We start from the raw sequence: 21,303 nt of genomic DNA on the forward strand, positions 1-21,303 counted from the left end.
ACTGAAAATACTTTTTAAGAGCAGGCAGTGGTCAGTGTAGTGTTCTAACTGGAAAGAGCGAAATGTCCTTTGACAAACAGAAACAAAAGTATATGTTTTCATAATTGCATTTATAGGAGGTCAGATGGACTCTTCCCTAGAGCAGATTTATTAACAGGGAGTGGTACTCATTAGTTAATCTACTGGGTAAATGTAAACTTAGGATGTGTTTAGTGAGACATTCTGTTATGTCTTAATATTAGATTATTCCTTTTAGAGTGTTAGGTCACGAGCATACGCGACTACTCGCAATGAGAAATCTGACTGCCCGCATTGAAAAATCTCGCCGGGGGGTTGATTTTCCATGCTCGCGCTCGCCAACTTGATGTTGACGATCGCGAACGAGGAAAAATCTTGCCAGGAGGTGGATTTTCCTCGCTCGCGCTCGCCAACTTGACGTTGATGAAAGCGAGCGAGGGGAAAAAACTCTGCTCTGCTATGTGGAGCAGAGTTTTTCGGAACTCGGACTCAGACTCAATGTACAAGCCCCTATCGCCACAGGAACGGCACTTTTCACAACATTCCTCTGGTGATAGGGGCTTTGCCTTATTTACAAGGCGATGTTAAGCCACTTAACGTAACTTAACGCTGCCTTGTCAATAAGTAACCTTTTCACGCTATACTTAGCATGAAAGGGGTGGGCAATGAGTGTTGTGGTAGGCGATCTTCTGCTACATCCTTTGATTTTGATGCTGCCTCCTATTTACAAGGGTGGGATAAATAGGAGGCAGTGCTAAAATAAAGAACAGGTAAAACTACTTAACATAGTGAAATGAGGAGAAATGCTTTATTTCTCGTCGTTTTTGCTGTTTCTATGTGTGCTGCATTGTGCAGAACACATAGAAACAGCAAAATGCCATGAATGATTGTTTATGTGGGACATAAACAATTATTAAAGAAATTACGATTTGCAAATTCTATGTGTGCTGCACAATGCAGCAAACATAGGAGTTACAAATCACCATTTGTGATTGTTTATTTGCAGGAAGTGATACCTTCCTACACATAATCAATCTTCCCCCTCAATGAAGGCACTCATGTACTATGGTGCAAGGGTGCCTGCATTGGCGCTAGGCAACATAAGTTAGCACCAGCACTAGGGGAAATGCAGGAGTGGGCCATATCTTGGTAAATACGGCACATTCCTGTGTTTTCAGAATGGTGAAGCATTTCGTTAGCAAGTTTTGCTGAACACCACGCTACGTCACTCTGTTGTACATATGCCCCTAAGTTTGTAAACTTCATGGTCTCTCTGCTTCATGCACAATCACTTTTAACATGTGCTGCCTGCTTTGGGGCCACTTGGAATTATGCAGCAATGGAGTAGTTGACTAAATTATACAGCAAAAAAATGCTGCAGCGTAATGCGCTACATTTTCTGATACTTTATTATTTTCACATTTTTACACATAACAGTCTCTGCAAAGATTCTGCCTCATTAGCACCAGTATAACATACAAATGCAGCAGTGAGAAAGGTGACCAGTCAACCTTTGCAAATGGCCCTCCACTTTGCAGCAAAACAAGTCACATTTGTAGTAACTTTTGGTCCGTTTGAGCTATAATCATTTTGATTGTTAAAATCGTCAGATTATGCAGTACATTATATATTATGTGGCAAAAACAGCAGAGTCATATTATGTGGGAAACATTTGCAAACTAGGATATTTTGCCATTCATGTTTGAACTGCTCTTGTGAAAAAAGAGTGACGATGCTGATATCAGAAACAGCATGGCTTGGAGACAAATGGCTTGTGATTCCACTTTTAAGTGTATTTGGGACAATCTGTGATTGGAAATGTATCCCTCTTGCTGAATGTATTTTAATGTAAATGCCTCATATTAAACTTTAAATAAACATGTGAATCCATTGGTTGAATGAAATAACGCAATAAGCTGTAACTGGTCAGTGAAATGCCAAATAAATACTAACATTTGGGATATTTTGCTCTTTCTGGCCACACCTCTGACTCCATCCACTGACCCAATTCTTGGGTTATTCCTGCCCTCCGATTCGCTGCCCACAGTTGCCCTGTGATGTATTTCTATAGGTACTGTATCGATTCCCCTATTCCTGACCCTGGTTTGGTTAATAATTAACTAGCAGCCATCTAACGGTGCAAAAACCGTTATCTGATTAAGCCACACCACGGCACAGAAGCGCGTTATCTGATTAGGTCATAACGCATGCCATCTAATTAGGCAAGCGATATTCCTCCAGCCCCTGATAAGGCATACGGAGTTCTCAAATCAAATCAAACCTACAGCGACCTGGGAAATTCCCGTAGCCATTGTTTTGATTTCACCGAGAACTTCAGTAAAAGAATGTGCGAACTAACCCGTTCGTATGACATCCTTATTGACGTATATATGTCCATCCTTACGTCAATCTCGGCACCTTTCAGGTATAAATATTACCGACATTGCCTTAAGCAAACACACGCGGTGGTGACGAGATTGGAGCAGCGAGACTTGCCGAGGAGCCCAGCTGAGAGCGAAGCCCACAGACGCTGCCCCGCCTTCCTGACGCGCTGAGAACGAGACGCTGCCTTTCTCCTGCCGAGAAAATCCAGCTCCGGCGCTTCCATGCAGCCCTCGCAGGCAGCTGGAATATCAAGACCTGGGATAAGAGATACCAGCCCTCAAACCTTCTAGATCCCAGGTACAGAACTGAATAACCCCTTGCAGAGAATTCTTGAGTCAGTCCCTTGGCAAAACAAACTTAACTTAAACTGCTACTTATCTACTCCCGCCCACGTATTAGGCTTAGGTCAGGTACACTGGGGTAGGCGTGGTTAGAAGCACCAGTTGAGTACGATTAGTCAATGTATGTATGTATGTATATATTTTATCCATTTTAAATATCATATGGCTTAGAAACCATATCAATGCTTTTACAGTATTATTTTATAATTCTGTCTTTACTGTATGCACTTTACTTAACTATAAGTATTGCAATAATAGCGATCCATTTCTCTTGTACGAGAAAAGAGACTGATCAATAAATAAGACCTTTTTATTGAACACGCCCGTCTCTTCCTTTTCTCTACAATCTGGTGAAACTAAGAATGCACGTACTGACTGAGTAAAATAAGTTGTCTTTTGTTTTCACACGACTCTAGAGATACACTCTTGATTAGGGGAGAGCAAAGTTGTCATGTTCTATGGTTGTCAGAAACTAAATCCCTTCTTGTCTATCCAGGGAGGTTCAGATCCTCCTTGCATATTCGAGAAAGTTTCAAGTGAACTCTGAGCTAGCTGGCAAACACAAAACTAGTCTAATATCGTCGGTAGAAGACCTAGTTAACCTCTGCCCTAGGTCTATACTATTGAAGATATTATTCCAATGCGCAGAGCCTATTGGGATAATAGGAACTACACTACATGGCGCCCAACGGTTCGGATAGGCGATAAATCTAACGTAAGACATTAGAGTAACTCAGTCGTGCTTTTTCACTCAGACCCTTTTCCCCATAATACTCCAAAGACGTCTGGAGTGGGTGAAAGGTTATATCCGCCAAACTTCGTAGGAGGAGACTCCTATGTATGGTTCTTGGTTTATTCAACGTTGAAGGATAACACTGTTCCAAAATATTGTGCATCTAATCTTTGTTTCCATAGAAACCTGATCTACAAATAAACAAAATAACCTTCCTGTCAGTAAAATGTCGGACAGTGAAGAAGGAAGGGAGACAGCTAGAGTAGCAGCTGAACTCCTAGCAGCTGACAATAGTCTCCTACTGCAAGACCCGGACGCAATACTAATCCCGGTCAACATAAGAAAAACTATAACTTTAAAACTTATAGAAAATGGGCTGACACCGAGAGGTGGTACAGTCATATTCGTAATTGAGGCACACGAATGTCGGCAGACAGAGGTATTCTATTCATGGATAAACTTTCCAGCAGCAAACGCTGTAACAAAGGACTTCCACTATTACAAAATAGAGGAACCTCCGAATGAGTACACTCCTTTCGAGGAGGTGGAAATACCACTCAAATACCAAGAGCACCTGCTCTTGTTTAATGGCGCCCTAAAACATAATAATCACATCACCAGGCTCGGTCCACTAGGTAGACCAGGAGCAACGTGGCCGGTCCTAGCCGGATACACACCACATCCAGACATTGAAGAAATGTCTGCACCAGATCTTTTAGCACAGCTAAAACAACTAATTAAAATACATAGACAATTAGTCCAATATGTAATGCGGACTTCAACAGTCCAACCAGCTATTAAAATTCCACAGCTGACCCCTACTCAGGGGAACACAAATAAAATTACACCACAGAACATACAGTCCTGTCTAGGTAAAGTACCCGCAAAACGGGAACAAATTCCATTCTGGTTAGCACAAAAAATCACTCAAATAGAGGCGGTGTTTCCGGATACCACCTCTGTTGAGAAACAGAGGATTCTGACTATCTGTCTTCCAATGGGAATCGCACCACATGTGGAGGACTGTGACACTTGGGGTACAGTCTTTGCTTCTGTTTACACAAAAAACACATGGCGTTCCATCCATGTCAGTAATACCAGATGTGCTAAAACAAATTCAAGATGAATACGGTCCAGAACCTGCTTTAACTCTTGGTATGACATTACTAAAAGACTTCAAGCAGGTCTCGGCAATACTATTAGCCAATATAAAGGGAGAAGCAGCAAATGTGGTGATCCGCCAGAGGTTAAAAGAGACAAATATAGCAGACCAACCATCTGAAATTGCCAGAATCATAGAAAAATCCTATGAGGAACTAGGAAGAGATAGCTTGGGTGAAATACCGGTGAAACCCCAACTAATGGAAAGTCCTGAAAAGATATTTATTAAAAATAATCTAAACACTCAAAAAAAGAGCTGGGATGGAAATAAACAATCCAATCCTAAAGAAAAAAGATTCCAGTCCAGAGGAAGGTCTCCTCGGCGGAGAGAAAGATCTCCGGACCAAGGACGCAAGTCTCCCCAGAGGGAGCCCTCTGTGAAAAGATACAACCTTAGGAATAGGGATAATATAAAAAAACCTGATAGATGTCAAGATATTGATACACGTCCCTCTCAACCTTTTCAGACTTCCATGAAGAAATCGGAAAGAAGAGGACGGTCAGAACACAGGGAAGAGCACGTCAAGTCCAAAGACAAAGAACCTGCTCATCTGAATAAAAAATTACATTTTCCAAAAAAGAAGGTAGCCAGTATTAAAGTAATCAACAATGCCGAGAATACTGAGGACACAGCTGAAAAACGGAGAATGGGCTCAGACAATGCTAGACAGCGCAGCAGAAGTGAGCATAGCTCGCAAAGTCCTTATGAATCATCTGGAGACAGTGGACACGAATGAATACATTCAAGTGGAAACTGCAGATACCAGAGTTAGCAAACCTCATAAAATATATGAAATAACATTGCGTATAGAGGGGGATAAGACTAGAAAAATAAGGGGTCTATTTTGGGATAATCTCTCCGAGGGCTATGACATCCTTCTAGCTGAACGAGACTGGCCACCCGAGTTTGTCAGGTAGTGCCCAGATGGCGAAGAAATAATTATGCCTGCCTTCTCAAATCATATTCCAATTCATAAAAAATATACACTTGCAAGAAAGTGGGCAGTAGCTCAAGCACCTGCCTTATATAAAAATCATGTGGGATGGGATGAGGACTCTCCTCCTCACAAAATCCAGTTAAAATCACAACCTACTGCACAAAGGCAGTACCCAATTAAGCAAGAAGCTAAAAAACAGGTAAAAGAGATCCTAGATCAACTTGAATACCAGGGGGTGATTGAAACTTGCACCTCACAAATGAATAATCCTTTGTTTCCTGTCTCCAAACCAGACAATTCATATCGTCTTGTTTTGGATTACAGACATCTTAACTCATGTTGCAAAACCTTTGCAGTACAAAACTCGCATAGTGCTGCACTAATGAATAACATAGTGCGCAAAAAATGCAAAACAACATTAGACATCTCTAATGGATTCTTTTGTCAAAATATAGCACCAGAGAGCAGATATTTGACGGCGTTCTCAATAAATGGCGCGCAAAAAAAAATTCTGTCGTTTGCCCCAGGGGTTCAAGAACAGCCCAGGATTATTCTCAGCGAGAGTAACAGAATTACTACAAACATATGATGACGAGGCATTATCTTATGTCGACGACATCTATCTAACAGACGATGACTTGGATACTCACTTGAAGAGAGTGAACACCATAATACTTGGGTTCGCAGCAGAGGGTTACAAATTCAACTTTAAAAAGTCAAGAATTGCCCATCTAACAGTCCTGTTTTTAGGATATGAACTATCAAGTGAAGGCAAAAGCCTGGCTGACAATTTCCTAGAGAAATGTGCTGTAATCCAAGCACCTAGAACACTAAAAAACTTACAATCAATTCTAGGCTTCCTGAATTTCGGAAGAACTTACATTATAAATTACGCAGAGAGAGTTAAACCTCTCTATGATCTAATAAAACCAGATTTTAAAAGAATCAACTGGACTCAAAAACACACAGAAATTTTGAGATCTTTACAAACAGACATGTTAGTTAAAACAAAATTACAAACACGTGATAACACACGCAACCTTGTGATTCGAGTCATCCCAGGAAGATGCGGATTCACATACCTGACCTCTAATGAGGGAGAAAAGGTACCAATTGCATACAAATCACACTTGTACACAAAAGCTGAAATGAAATTTAGCCCAACGGAAAAAATTCTGACCGCGGTACAGACTGCTGTGGCAAAGGAACGGGCCCTAGCACAAGGTAAACGAATAATCATCGTGACACCGATACCAGCCCTGGAGGCGGTAACAAAGGCAAGCATTCCGAATGCTAAAGCACTCCATCCAAGGTGGATACAGTGGGCTAACTCTCTTGCTGCAACAGACGTGGTATACGAATTTGATCCCAACTTAAAAACACAAGAATTTCTCCAATATGAATTTGAATGTCCTCCACCAACCGAAATTCTGCCTCTAGAACATTACGGCTGTATAATATATACAGACGGATCAGCACAACCCGCAGTGGGGGGTAAACAAGCTTACAGTGCTGCGTGCGCGATTGTTAAAGGTCGCTGGCACGAAGGAAAATTTAAACCACTGGTCACTAAAACGAAATCTCTAGGAGATTGTACAGCTCAGCGAGCAGAACTACTGGCATTCAAGATGGCGCTTGAAAATACCGATCAAGAATTCCCCACACTCATAGTGTGTGATTCGTATTATTGCGTTCAATCCTACAATGAATACTTGCAGATCTGGGTTCAAAATGGTTTTAAAGACGCAAAAGGTGGCACAATCAAGCATAAGATGCTTTGGGAACAAGTAGTTCTTTTACAAAAGGAACTACCAAAGACTCACGTGACACATACACTGAGTCATCAACGTGATGGCGTTCACGTTGCAGGGAATTCATTGGCTGATGAGGCCGCGAAGGCAGCTGTGCAAATGGCTTCCGTAGCTGCCATCACCCGGTCAAAAACAAAAATAGACAGCGAAATATTACAGGCTGTCAGCGCTACAGTTAAAGAAGCTATAGAAACACTCCCGAAAGGATTTCCAGTAAAGTACTCATACATAACTGATGCAAATAATGTTCGGTTTGCTCGAATCCCTGGAGTGGGGGATAGGGCAATTCCAAACATGGAACATAGGTTAGGACTCATCATAGCGGCACACAAAGGGCTTGCTTCTGTACATGCTGGCGTTTCAGCCACAGTATCATTACTAAAGCAGAGATACTGGTGGCCACAAATGAGAAGACAGACAAGGAACTATGTTCTAGAATGTGAAATATGTCAAAGAATGAAGGTATCAACAGTGAGACGACCAGCACAGACGCCCCTTCTAATCTCAGATAAACCATTAGCCTGTGTTTATCTGGACCACTGTGGTCCCTTACAAAGGGATGGTAACTATAAATATATCTTGGTCGCAGTGGATTCATGTACGAGATTCATATGGATGTGGCCCCAGCGATCGGCTGACGCCAGAACTGTTATAAAAGATTTGCGAGTCTTTATCGGCACATACGCAATTGGCATGCTACATTCTGACCAAGGTCCTGCCTTTAGCTCTCGAGCTTATAAGGAGGCCATGACCAGCATGGGCATTGCATTGCGGTATTCTTGTCCATTTCATCCTGAGGGAAACGGAATCGTAGAAAGAAAAAACCGTGACATAAAGCAATCTATAACAGCAAAGGTATTAGGTTCAGGAGCTGGGTGGGTCAAACATTTAATAAGTGTCCAACGTAGTCTAAATAACTTGCCAAGAAATTCTCTGAAAGGATTCAGTCCGTACGAACTATTGTTCGGGACTAGAATGATGATCCAAGATCTTGATAGTCAGACTTCAGTGGTTAAAGATAAAAGCTTTGATATCAAAGATCGTTTGGCTATTTTACAGGACTTAAATGAAACAAGGAAAGACCTGAGCAACATAAAGTTGAAACAGCAGCCAACAACCACTGAAGAGAAACCACCTGTCCCAGCAAGGCCTGTCTGGATTCCAAAAGTCGGGGATCTAGTCAGAGAGAAGATCGCGGTAAAGAAGGAATTTGGGCCTTCTTACAGAAAAGCAATTCCTGTCTTGTCTGTCAACGGGACAAAATCAGTAGTACTACCGCCCCTTGCTGGTAAAAAGGAGAACAGAGTTGTATCCATCGACCTGGTAAAACCACAATCATGTGGCCGATAACAAACAGTAGGCCAAGTGGACTCCCAAGAAGTAGCAGAACACCGATGTTTGCTACAAATCCAGAGGTTCAAACTAAGAGGCTAATCACATTCGAAATGCCCACAGAACATCAACAAGGAGTATGCAACAAAGCAATGGAACTTGAACCTCTAAAAACCCAAATAAAAACATTTAGTCAAGACACACCAACCTACAATGAAGTAACATATGAGTATGCTGATAAAACAAAGGAAACTTCTAGCACAAAAAGTAATCCAGAAGCCATTGGAACAATTGACAGAACAGCATCCGGCTACTTCATCAACTTCAATGATTCATCTGAAGATCTGAGTGAATCTAAGAAACAGCCATCAACAAAAAATGTTAAAGATAAAGCTAAGGAACTTTTTCAACAGCTGAAAGAAACCTATCTGATTTCTCCATGGATTGAATTTTGGGTGGCCTTAGGTGCATTTATCCTCATACTTTGGCTCATCATGGTACTATGCTTGGGACATTTCATTGAAGGAAAATATGCTAAAATGGACACAGCAAGCCAGAAAATCAACTTGGTCCTTAAACCACACACATCTTCACACATCGAGAAAAGAGAACTTTCTTCAGTGAACTTCACAGCCAATCCTATACCAGGCGGTGTAGCATGGGACAAAACTGATTATGAAATCTATGGTCCGGTTGAAATCCTGAAGTATCCACACCAATTCAAGATCTCATTGAGTGACTTTGTAAAACCAAGCACATTTGCTGATGATTGGGACTTTGAAAGTATTAATGATATGATGTCTGACCTAGTGATGTCTGCTAAATTTACAGAACATGATTATTTGCAGGGTTCGTCTAATTATGATCAGATGTTCTGCTACAACCACTATGGTAACCATTATCTACATAAATCTGCACAACCTAGAAATGTTTTAAATTATAACCAATGGGAACATTGTGCTACTCCTCCAAAAGGTAGCTCGAAAACATGTTATGATAAATATTCATACTTTTCAGGGTTTAACACAAGTAATGCAGAAACATTTTATTTCAAATTGTCAAATAAGACAGGTATGAAGACCATGCTTACAAACACAAAATTGATATATTCAGATTCATTTTTTGAGCAAATGAATACATTTGGTTTTGATTTCTGGAACAATAATATTGAAGCAAAAACTGTTTGGGGTACTAGAGATTGGCAAGTACAAGGTATAGAATCATTGTTTAGAGCCTGCATGATCCCAGAACAAATTATATTTTTGAATGACACTATTCAACAAACTACCTGTCTTGGCTTAGCCAAAATCAAAGATTAAAACAAACCGTCTATTCCAAAGCCAACAGTGAATGATAATAGCTCTATAGATGTTGAGATAGACGTAAACCATATATTAAACCAAAACAGAACACATCCTGAATGGAAAGAATGGTTGATCTGGCCCACAGATACAAATAACTGTCAAGACAGATTCCTGAAAAAAATACAGGGGTTCACATTGACCAGGCCAGACCCTAGATATTCCCAAAGACAACATCCAGGGATAGTAACCACCTACAGTGTGGGCAAGCTCTGCCTTCAATGGCTACAAACGTCCACACTGGCAGAAATTAAGCAACACCTAACTTTACTTACAGAAGGTGCTGACTTGCGTGATTTCATTAAGGGACCACGCAAACAGCGTCAAAAACGTTTCATAGCGGCCTGTATATATGCAGCATATAACGAAGCCTGGAAAGAAGCTCAAATTGAGACAGCAGAGAAAATACGGGAAATTGACCGTATTAATTTGGAAAAATCACTTTCTGTTGTGGACAATGGGTTAATGACTCTGTCCTCCAGAATATATTCTCTGGACAGCATTGTGTCTTCAGCAATCGATATAATATCGCAAGACTTACTGATGTTACAACACGGTCAGTCCCAATTGCGTTCTATTGTACAGCTTGGCTGGACGTTACAAAATCTGCGTTCAGGCTATGTGCCTTGGCGTTTAATCAACACAACGTCATTATTTTATATCTTTAACCTTACTGATAAACAAATCAGTTTGGCACAGAAGGGTGCTGACTATACAATTCTGAGCATTGAAAAACTTGAGAGATTACCATTGACAATGTCAGAACGACCTGTCATTGAATGGATAATACATGGAATAATAAATATTCCAATAACTACTTTCCAGTTTCAATACTGCCAAAAATATATACAGGCAGGCCAGTATGAAAGGTTGGGTAAAGGGTACATTAAGTCAACATGGAACTTGCCCTATACACACGAATGTGTCAGTAATAAAGGCCAGAAAGTGTTTCTTAGTGGCAATAATTGTGCAAGATCACTAAGCGGTACACTTCTGTGTCAGGGTATTAGCTTGCATGGAGCCTGTGAAGGGACTTCAAATAACCTTTCATGTTACCAGCTAGGCACACCTGCAACACAAATAGAACCATTCTTTAGGAGACTCTCGAACGGGAGTTACATTCTAATTGTAGATCGCAGATGTTGTAGTTTGCTGCCCGGAATACCTTATCTCATAACCGTGACTAGGAAGGTCATGTGCTGTGAACGAGTTTTGTTCCCAAACGATTCTCCCGACAGGGAGGCAAGGTTATGGCCCGATTTGAAAATTGCTTCTATTCGAATTGATACTTTAAGCAGAATGAAGACAGTGCTCCTACAGACGCCAACCAGGCTAACGTCATCAAAAGAAACGTATGATCTCCAAGTTGCAAGGACAACGGCAGAGATTCATTCATTGTTATCAACTAATTCCCCCATACATTTCGCAGAAATACTGAACGAGATCTTAAATATTTCTGATACCAATGGTGTCTCAAGTGTATTTAAGAGAGTGTTTTTAGGAGTTTTAACACCATTCAAAGCCATCCTGGGTATTTTTCCAGACCTTGTCCATTCCATTTTTGGCGGACTTCCTCTACTTTTGGGACTGGTGGCAGGTGTCCTATTTTTGATCCTGTTATTTCGCTATGGCAAACCATGTCACAGACAAAACACCTGCGACAAGGGAAGAAACGATCCTAGCCATTGGCTACCGGGACCGCATAACTAAAGTCCTTGGACTAGCACGGCTTCGAGACTTGAACATGACTTGGTTTCTTTCATTTAGACCGATGTGGCAACGTTGTGTTATGCCTGTATTAAGGTGCTTGCTATGCGGCGAAGAATGCATGTTGGACACATGTTTGACACTACAATCGGATGTGCCATTGGACGCAGAAACCTTGTTGGGTCCGGTAACGGCTCATGCATTGTGCTGCCCCCAGCGGCTACCTATCCTGATGACGGCATTCGTGGAGACTTCACCACTACGATTGAGGGGTAGTGAAGTACGAGATGAAAGCAGCATCGATCAGGTACGACCTTCAGTCAGCTATGCTGATCAAAACATCAATGAAGGCAATCATGCTCATGAATGCATGGTAACAACTTTTACAGACTTAGTAGAACTTTCGCAAGAAGCTGTTGACAGTTTTTTCAACAGTCTAAATGATATGATGTTTTCACCAGAGCAGAAGGAATGACTTTGAGCAAGCTAGCACACGGAGTTCCCTACATCCTGAATTTGGCCTTCAACTTTTCAAAAGCGATATGGGAATTTTTTCTCATTAGTGTGAAGACAGCGAGAACCTTTTTTCCCAATTCCAAAATATTTACAATTTTTTGGGACACTTATCTTCTGCTTAAAGTAGACATTATTCTTAGAGAACTGAATTTCTATTTTAGGTAGTCAAGAGACATTAGCTACCCTCTAGCATTTTCATACAAAACTTTATGATTGTGATGAAATGGTCTCGCAGTTTTCTTCTGTATTAAGAGCCATTTCATGTGTAGTTTTCGCATTTATTCGTGCTGAGTTTAAAATATGCGTTATATGTTTAGCATTATTATACTGCCTGTGCATATAGTACATATGATTGTGTTTCGTATATTTCATAATTCCAACTTTCAGAATGCATATGATTGTATTTTGGGGTGGTACGGTATACACAAACGCTACTAGTTTCACTATGCCTAGATTTGTAAATATGGACATAGTCTACGTGGAGTGGGTGTGATGTATTTCTATAGGTACTGTATCGATTCCCCTATTCCTGACCCTGGTTTGGTTAATAATTAACTAGCAGCCATCTAACGGTGCAAAAACCGTTATCTGATTAAGCCACACCACGGCACAGAAGCGCGTTATCTGATTAGGTCATAACGCATGCCATCTAATTAGGCAAGCGATATTCCTCCAGCCCCTGATAAGGCATACGGAGTTCTCAAAACAAATCAAACCTACAGCGACCTGGGAAATTCCCGTAGCCATTGTTTTGATTTCACCGAGAACTTCAGTAAAAGAATGTGCGAACGAACCCGTTCGTATGACATCCTTATTGACGTATAGATGTCCATCCTTACGTCAATCTCGGCACCTTTCAGGTATAAATATTACCGACATTGCCTTAAGCAAACACACGCGGTGGTGACGAGATTGGAGCAGCGAGACTTGCAGAGGAGCCCAGCTGAGAGCGAAGCCCACAGACGCTGCCCCGCCTTCCTGACGCGCTGAGAACGAGACGCTGCCTTTCTCCTGCCGAGAAAATCCAGCTCCGGCGCTTCCACGCAGCCCTCGCAGGCAGCTGGAATATCAAGACCTGGGATAAGAGATACCAGCCCTCAAACCTTCTAGATCCCAGGTACAGAACTGAATAACCCCTTGCAGAGAATTCTTGAGTCAGTCCCTTGGCAAAACAAACTTAACTTAAACTGCTACTTATCTACTCCTGCCCACGTATTAGGCTTAGGTCAGGTACACTGGGGTAGGCGTGGTTAGAAGCACCAGTTGAGTACGATTAGTCAATGTATGTATGTATGTATGTATATATTTTATCCATTTTAAATATCATATGGCTTAGAAACCATATCAATGCTTTTACAGTATTATTTTATAATTCTGTGTTTACTGTATGCACTTTACTTAACTATAAGTATTGCAATAATAGCGATCCATTTCTCTTGTACGAGAAAAGAGACTGATCAATAAATAACACCTTCTTATTGAACACGCCCGTCTCTTCCTTTTCTCTACAATCTGGTGAAACTAAGAATGCACGTACTGACTGAGTAAAATAAGTTGTCTTTTGTTTTCACACGACTCTAGAGATACACTCTTGATTAGGGGAGAGCAAAGTTGTCATGTTCTATGGTTGACAGAAACTAAATCCCTTCTTGTCTATCCAGGGAGGTTCAGATCCTCCTTGCCTATTCGAGAAAGTTTCTAGTGAACTCTGAGCTAGCTGGCAAACACAAAACTTTAAGTCTAATATCGTCGGTAGAAGACCTAGTTAACCTCTGCCCTAGGTCTATACTATTGAAGATATTATTCCAATGCGCAGAGCCTAGTGGGATAATAGGAACTACACTACAGCCCTACTTTTTTCTCACCACTTCGACCACTGAATGAAACTGACAAAACATCTGGGTTTATTGTCGATTTCGTTCTCACTGACACTTCTCTATTTACTTTTTGGATCTGTCTTCCTTTATTAGGTAGCCTATTCACTGGTTCTTCAATTTGAATTAAAGTAGCATTCGGTGAAACACTCGGAACACTCACATTTGCACTAATCTGTTCCTCTTAATATGGAGGAGGTCCATTCATCAATAATTGATTCAGGAAATCCTCATCAATATCATCTGTACTAGCATTTAGTCCTTGTCGCTCAGAATTTTTCTTTTTCTCTTTACACTTTCCTCCTTCAATCTCTTCAGCCTCTCTAATAGGGAATAATCCAGTTTCTATAGTAGTACCTCTTCCCCACATTTTCTTGTGAGCATCCCACTTTGCTTCTGAGTATCTGCTCACTGTATTCTTATATCTATTTTGCTGTCTATCTCTTTCTCTATTGTATGCAACGTAATCTCACTCTTCAAGAGCTTCGTACTGCATAGGTCTTGGATGTGTACTTAAATCATTCATTTGTCTCCTCAGATTTTCTAAAACCTTGGTATCAAAAGTACAGTTTTCTGGAAATTTTTATTTACCATCTTGTTCTGTGTATTTCATTCAATTTTCTAACCAAGTACAAGTGTGATATCCTCTTTCTATCACCATAAATGCTACGGACGATCTGTCTGGAGCTATTGGAGTTCCTTCTTTAAATACTGCAGGTTGATCCTTACTAAATAAAGTTTATAACAATCTTATTATTTTCATGTTTCTTTCTCAAATCTAAAGCTCGTATTAATGTTATGTTTTTCTACTTGCAATCAATGTTATTTGTGCCGACCAATCTCAGCACGACTTACACTAACTAACCAATAGCAGTGCTGCACTTTTGGTGACGAATTCTCACCACTGACCAATACCAACGCAGCACCTTTTTACATCAGTTCTACTCCTTCTACTGACCCTCCCTTTACAAAATTGCAAAAAACACAGTTGATGGACAGAATGTAGAACAATGTCATACATTCACCCCAGTACAAGGATCTGGGCCTAAATCCATCGTTTTTTTGCACTCCACACCACCCTGGGTTAGACACTGGCTATATGCAAATCAGCTCTGACCCTGTGCCTCATGGGAACAGTCCAGTCCGAACTACCAAGCCATGTCTTTCCCAGACCGGAATCAAGCATCCAAGGACCGGTTTCTGGCTATCAGCCTTCATCAGCCTGGATAGCTTGACTCCAGTGGTGTGGAGAGCCTGGGACTCACGTCTGAGCATACCCAGCCCACTCGGGCAAAAAACACAGTTTCCCTTTACAAAACCAGCGTCAAGGTCTTTAAGTCACAGAGAAATAAAACTGCATAAACACTGCTTGTCTGCTCCACTAAAAGACAACGCACATAAAGCTTAGTGTATGCCACACTAAGACAGCCTGTAGGCTTATCCAGGGATCTTAAGCCAACGATGGACCCGTCAATTCCATTGAGATTCTACAAACCTCAATGTGACATAAAGGTACAAACTCAACAAATATATCAACGTCTAAGTCAGGCTGTTAACTCCGTCTTTTCAAAAACACAGTCATTTTAATCTAACTAACCATCCGATGCAACAACCAAAACTGATGTAGCAGAAGCAGGTGGGGAATAATAACATTACTTACCATCCACACCATACACTATAATAACTACGATAACATAACTATAATGTCGGGCCCATAAGACATTATTTCTCCAATACCTGTAACAAAGGTCCTCTGACGGATCTTTGGTAGAGTTAAAAAGGACTGTGTATTTGAAACCATGGAAATGCTATTTACCCATGAGGACCTGGAATAAAGGAAATACGCCAAACAACATAAATCAATTATTAGGCAATATTTATCTATCTCATGAATAAAGACCGGCACCTTTCTTTAAATTATCTCTTTTGATATTCTGATTAATGAATGGTCAATCACAAAAGTCCAAATAGAACAACATCATAGTGGGGCTCATTATGATGGAGGATTTTCCGCCTCCTCCGGGCCGGCGAAAGCCACCGCCGGCCCGGAGGAGGCGGAAAATCCTCTGCGGACCCACCAAAGACCCACCGCCACATTAGGATGGCTGGTGGATCCTGGTTTCAGTCAGCCGCTTTTCCGCCGCGGTTGGCTTACAACCACTGTGGAAAAGCGCTAACATGGCTGGCGGTGTCTATCAGACACCGCCAGCCATATTAGGATGGTGGAGAATGTATGCTTTTCCGCGGTGGCTGTTCCGCCGTGGAAAAGCATACGGACCTTCACTGCGGGGGCCCATTGCGGGCCCCCTGGGTGAAGGGGGGGTGGGGGGTGCACATGGGGGGTACCTATGGTACCCCCCTGCATTTGTATGCAGTAATCGGCAGGCACCGCGCGGTGCCTGCCGCTTGCTGCATACAAATGCAATGTATGCATTTTTAACATTGCGGCGGGTGCAGCTTGAAGCTGCACCCGCCGCAATGTTAAAGATAGAGGATGTGACCGCCACCCTGGCGGTCACATCCTAATCTGCACGGAGGGACCGCCGCAGCCCCTGCGGACGGTCCCTCCTACTCTATGGTGGCGGACGGACTCAGGTCCGTCCGCCATCATAATCGGCCCCTTAGTTTGCAAATGTTACTGAATATAACAATACCATATAACAGATTGAAATCACAATAATAGATTCATCAAGAATAGAGGTGTGAGAATAAGAGATTTACACAGAAGTAGGGAAAATACTTCACCTAAGAACAGAAATTCTAATGCTCAGTGAACATTAGTCGGAACCTCTCCCCACACCGTTAGGAATAGCGGAGACAGCAACGTCAGCGGATGATGTCCAAAGTCTCACAGAAAATTCAGTGGATCAGCAAGATTGCCAGCCAGAGTATCAGGAATCAGCATGGTATGCAGCATACCACGAATGCAGGACAAGTCCCCAAAAATCTCGAGAACAAGCCAAAGAGCACCTTCTCATGAAGGTCTGTATACATTGCTACTTCCTTTCCTTGGTTAATTTGTTGCTCTCTCTTCTTTCCACAATCATTTTCATTGGTTATGCACGATGGTGTGGCGGTCTTCTAACAATGACCTATCCATAATTTCTGAACACTCTTTTTCTAATGCATTATACAATTTCCTTTGGAGGAAGTGAAAATAACCTAGCTACAAATGTATTTTATTAATCAAACAGTAACTTTCAAACATCCTTCTACTCTCGCTCAAACAGGAAAGAATGTGATATTTTCAGACAGAATTAGGCTAATATCTAACGAAATAACTCGTACCATAAATGTCTAAAGCTAAGGACAGCATTGCGTACAAATCACGGGACAGGAGTACTTGAACCCATCCTCTAACATTTTCACCATATAGGCACCATACAACTCAGCAAACCGATAGGCAGTGATCAGCGCCAGGACACCCTAGGGTAACCGTTGCGCTTTAGAAATCAAATTAACATAACATAACATTTATTTAGCAAAAGAGAATTAATTCTAGAAAATCCTACACTATGCTTTCTTGAAGAATAACGCATTTTCCCTTGTCATTTTGATTTCTGCAGCAAGAAACCCAGAATGACACGCATTAGAAAATACATGTAAACTACATTCATTTCATTTAGCCCATACTGAGTTTTTATTTGTCTAACTAAAGTAGAACATATTATCATGCCTTTGCACATTTCTTATATTGTACATTAAATCTATTAACGTTAGCAAATATCGTTTTTCAAACATTAGTATTTATTTTACACCGACAGGTGGATTTCACTGAGCAGATTTTATTACAAAAACCTGCTCCATCAGATCCATTTCATGAGTACTAAAAGGTTCCTGTTAACAGATGCATGCCGATCACAAGCAAATCTTTTACCTGCATTCTTTTTCTGAAGCGCATTTTAAAGTTTCAACTTAGCTTTTTCATAAAAGAAAAAATGTCTAAATAAAGCTCCTCTTTCATTTTATTTTCAGACTAAAACAAGTCATGAATGATGAATTTAGGGGCATATTATCAAGGCAGGCGATATGAGATTATCGCCGCTTTTGCGACAGTTTTCAGCCGCAAAGCGGCGATAATTGTATCACCCTAATAGCAAGCTGTTGCTAACAGCAGTCAGCGACAGCTTGTAGGCGATAGCAAGCGGTTAGGGGCCCGCTTTGCATGTCAGCGATATTTATCGCTAATGACATGCAAAGTGGGCGTACCAAACCTGTTAGCGACTGAAAGCAGTCGCTAACATCGCTATCGCCTATTAGCAAGGCAGTCGAAGTGATAAAAAAATTCATGCTAAGCGCGAATATCAGCAAAACCTCCAATGGGAGGTGGATATTCAGGTTAAGACCCTATTAGTGATAATGCCTGAATATCGCTGGATTTCCAGCGATATTCAGCATTTCACCGCTATCGCCGGGTATTTTATCGCTTTGGAGATAAACGTTGCTAATAGCACGTTATTTCTGCGGTAAAATCCGGCGATGCACGGCGATAAAAAAAATATCGCTAAGCTTATTTAGCGATAAATATCGCTAGTTGTTGATAATATGCCCCTTAGTGCTTTGACGATGCCGGTTATAATTCATCTCTATTTAGGAAAGGTAAAACTTGATCTGGGTATGTGTTAAATACTCTATGGCAGAACGCATCTGTAATTAAATGCTTTAACATCTTTGTGCCGAGTGCGAGCAAATCATGAATAATGCTGATTTAAAAAACAGCACCCATTATCCGAAGTGCACCGCACACAAAAAATTAAAAACTTTTCCTAAGCAAAGAAGCTTTAGAATAACGAGGCCCACTCCCATTTTTCTTCCAGAATAATACAAGTCATTAAAGGTCACAAAGAGGATCGTTTTATTCTTTTCTGTTTCTATAAATGAATCTTTAATGAACCAAGCCTCCCTCGCGGACAAGATATTAGAGTTCCACCTTGAGGCAAAAGGATTTTTACTCTTCCTAAATTAAACAAGCAGTAACATTACCAACACAAAAATCTTTTCCTGACTCTTCAAGGAAAATAACAATTGAAAAACTTATGAATGGCAGATTGTACGGACAATGCTTTTCACAATTTGATTCCTTCTTTTTTAGGTAAAACACAATTTTTACCTATTTCAGAAATTACCCAGCCCTTGTCCTGAGGAGAACCCATAAAGGAATTAGGGTTTGAAACGCGTAGACCATGACTAATGGGGTATCCTTGCACAACGTAGATCAATATGGAGGACTAAAAATTATTTTTGGGTGAGAAAGAAAAACAATACCACTATGTCCATAATAGATAGCTTTGACCTCCATACTGTATACCAAGAGCGTCTGTTGTCAATTTATCGCTCTGGCTCCCCAACTGTTGGACTGGTTGAACATTGAATTTCACATGTTTTTTCTTGTTTTATTTGTTTATGCTTTGAGATTTGTTTGTCACAATGAACACAGGTTTTTTTTTAATATGTACATTTCATAATAGAAAGTTCATAGTTTTCTCTTGCTTGAAAAGATTTTGAAGGTTAAAACGTGATATGAGCATTTGCAAAAAATATCCAGAGGTCATTTAATTGAGTAAAAATGATCTTCACAAAGAAGTAAAATAGTTAAAATGACGCAGCTACCTATTGTTGTTTTGTGTTTATGTACAGAGAAGGCAGAGAATGTGGATGTAATGCTTTTTCAAGACAATTATTCAAAAGGTGAGATGACACAAGGTAAAAGCAGGCGCCAAAGTCACAAGAATGTTTCCAGGGAAATGTTTGTGGTGTTTGAATGCATACCATATGGGCATTTTTGAGGACTGTCCTGGGTGGAAGGTGGTGTGCAAAGGGTCACTTTGTGAAGTGTTGTAGAGCTATTAGCAGGACAAAAATAGTGGGTTGAGTATGATAATGATGAGAATGATGACAGATTGGGTGGGGAAGTCAACATATTCCAAACCAAGTAAGGTTCACCTGACTAACCCTTTGATACTGTTCAAATCAATGCTGAATCAGTTAGGATTTGGCTTCATTCAGGTGCAATAATAACACATATTCCTAAAACATTTTACAAACAGAATCTGAAAACAAAGGTAAAATTATAGAAACCAGATGTGAAACCAAAGGGGTATGGTGGGGCACCCTTTAAGCTACTAGAGCACTGGTACTCATAGTACGGCCCGCCGGCCGCCAGCGGCCCGACACACCTTCACTGGTGGCCGCGGACCTTGCCTTGCAGTTTCCAAGGCTGGCTGTTAAATAGGTATTCACTACGTATGCTCCTGCAGCCATCTTTGGTGTTAACTGCCTGCCTCTGTGACGTACGTGCTCCTTCAGAAAGCTTCCCAAAGGCCCTTTAAAAGTCAGCTGTAAGCGCTTTCCCAGCTGACTTTTAAATGGGCGTTTTGGGAAGCTTCCTGTTTGGACAGAGACTGATAGAGACACAGAGACAGATAGAGGCGACAGATAGGGGCAGAGACACAGAGAAATATAGAGAAACAAACACAGATAGAGACACAGAGACAGAAACAAACAGAGGCAGACAGAGATAGAGACAGGGACAGACAGAGATAGCGGCAGGGACAGACAGAGACAGGGACAGATAGAGACAGAGCCAGATAGAGACAGGGACAGATAGAGACAGGGACAGATAGAGACAGAGCCAGATAGAGACAGATAAAGGCAGGGACAGACAGAGGCAGAGGCAGATAGAGGAAAGGTTTGAGAGGAGCTGAGCATAACTACTCTGTGGTAGAGAAAAAGGCTTTGGGTGTGTATTGGGCAGTGAAGAAGCTCAGAACGCTTCTGTGGGGACACAGGTTTGAGATCAAAACTGATCACATGCCTCTTAAAGAGATATTCTCAAGGAAAGCTATTGATTTGGTGTTGCATCGCATCTGTAAAAGAGTGGTGGCACTTCAGGAATTTGAATTTGAAGTGTCCTAAGTGCCTGGGCATGTAATATACAGGCTGGTTGTTTTCTGAGGTTGTGCCATGCACAGGTGGCAGGTGATATGGAGGATGATGATTATTTTGCTGGGGAGGATTTTGACGAAGAGGTGAGGGTGTGTTTGGTAACTTATGGGGTGATTCAAGAGTCGAAGTGGAGGAAGGAGCTCCAGGATGATGTGGTATTACAAGAAATGATGGAGATGGT

This window comes from Lissotriton helveticus, chromosome 5_1 (genome assembly GCF_964261635.1).
Source record: "Lissotriton helveticus chromosome 5_1, aLisHel1.1, whole genome shotgun sequence".
Classification (NCBI taxonomy): Eukaryota; Metazoa; Chordata; class Amphibia; order Caudata; family Salamandridae; genus Lissotriton; species Lissotriton helveticus.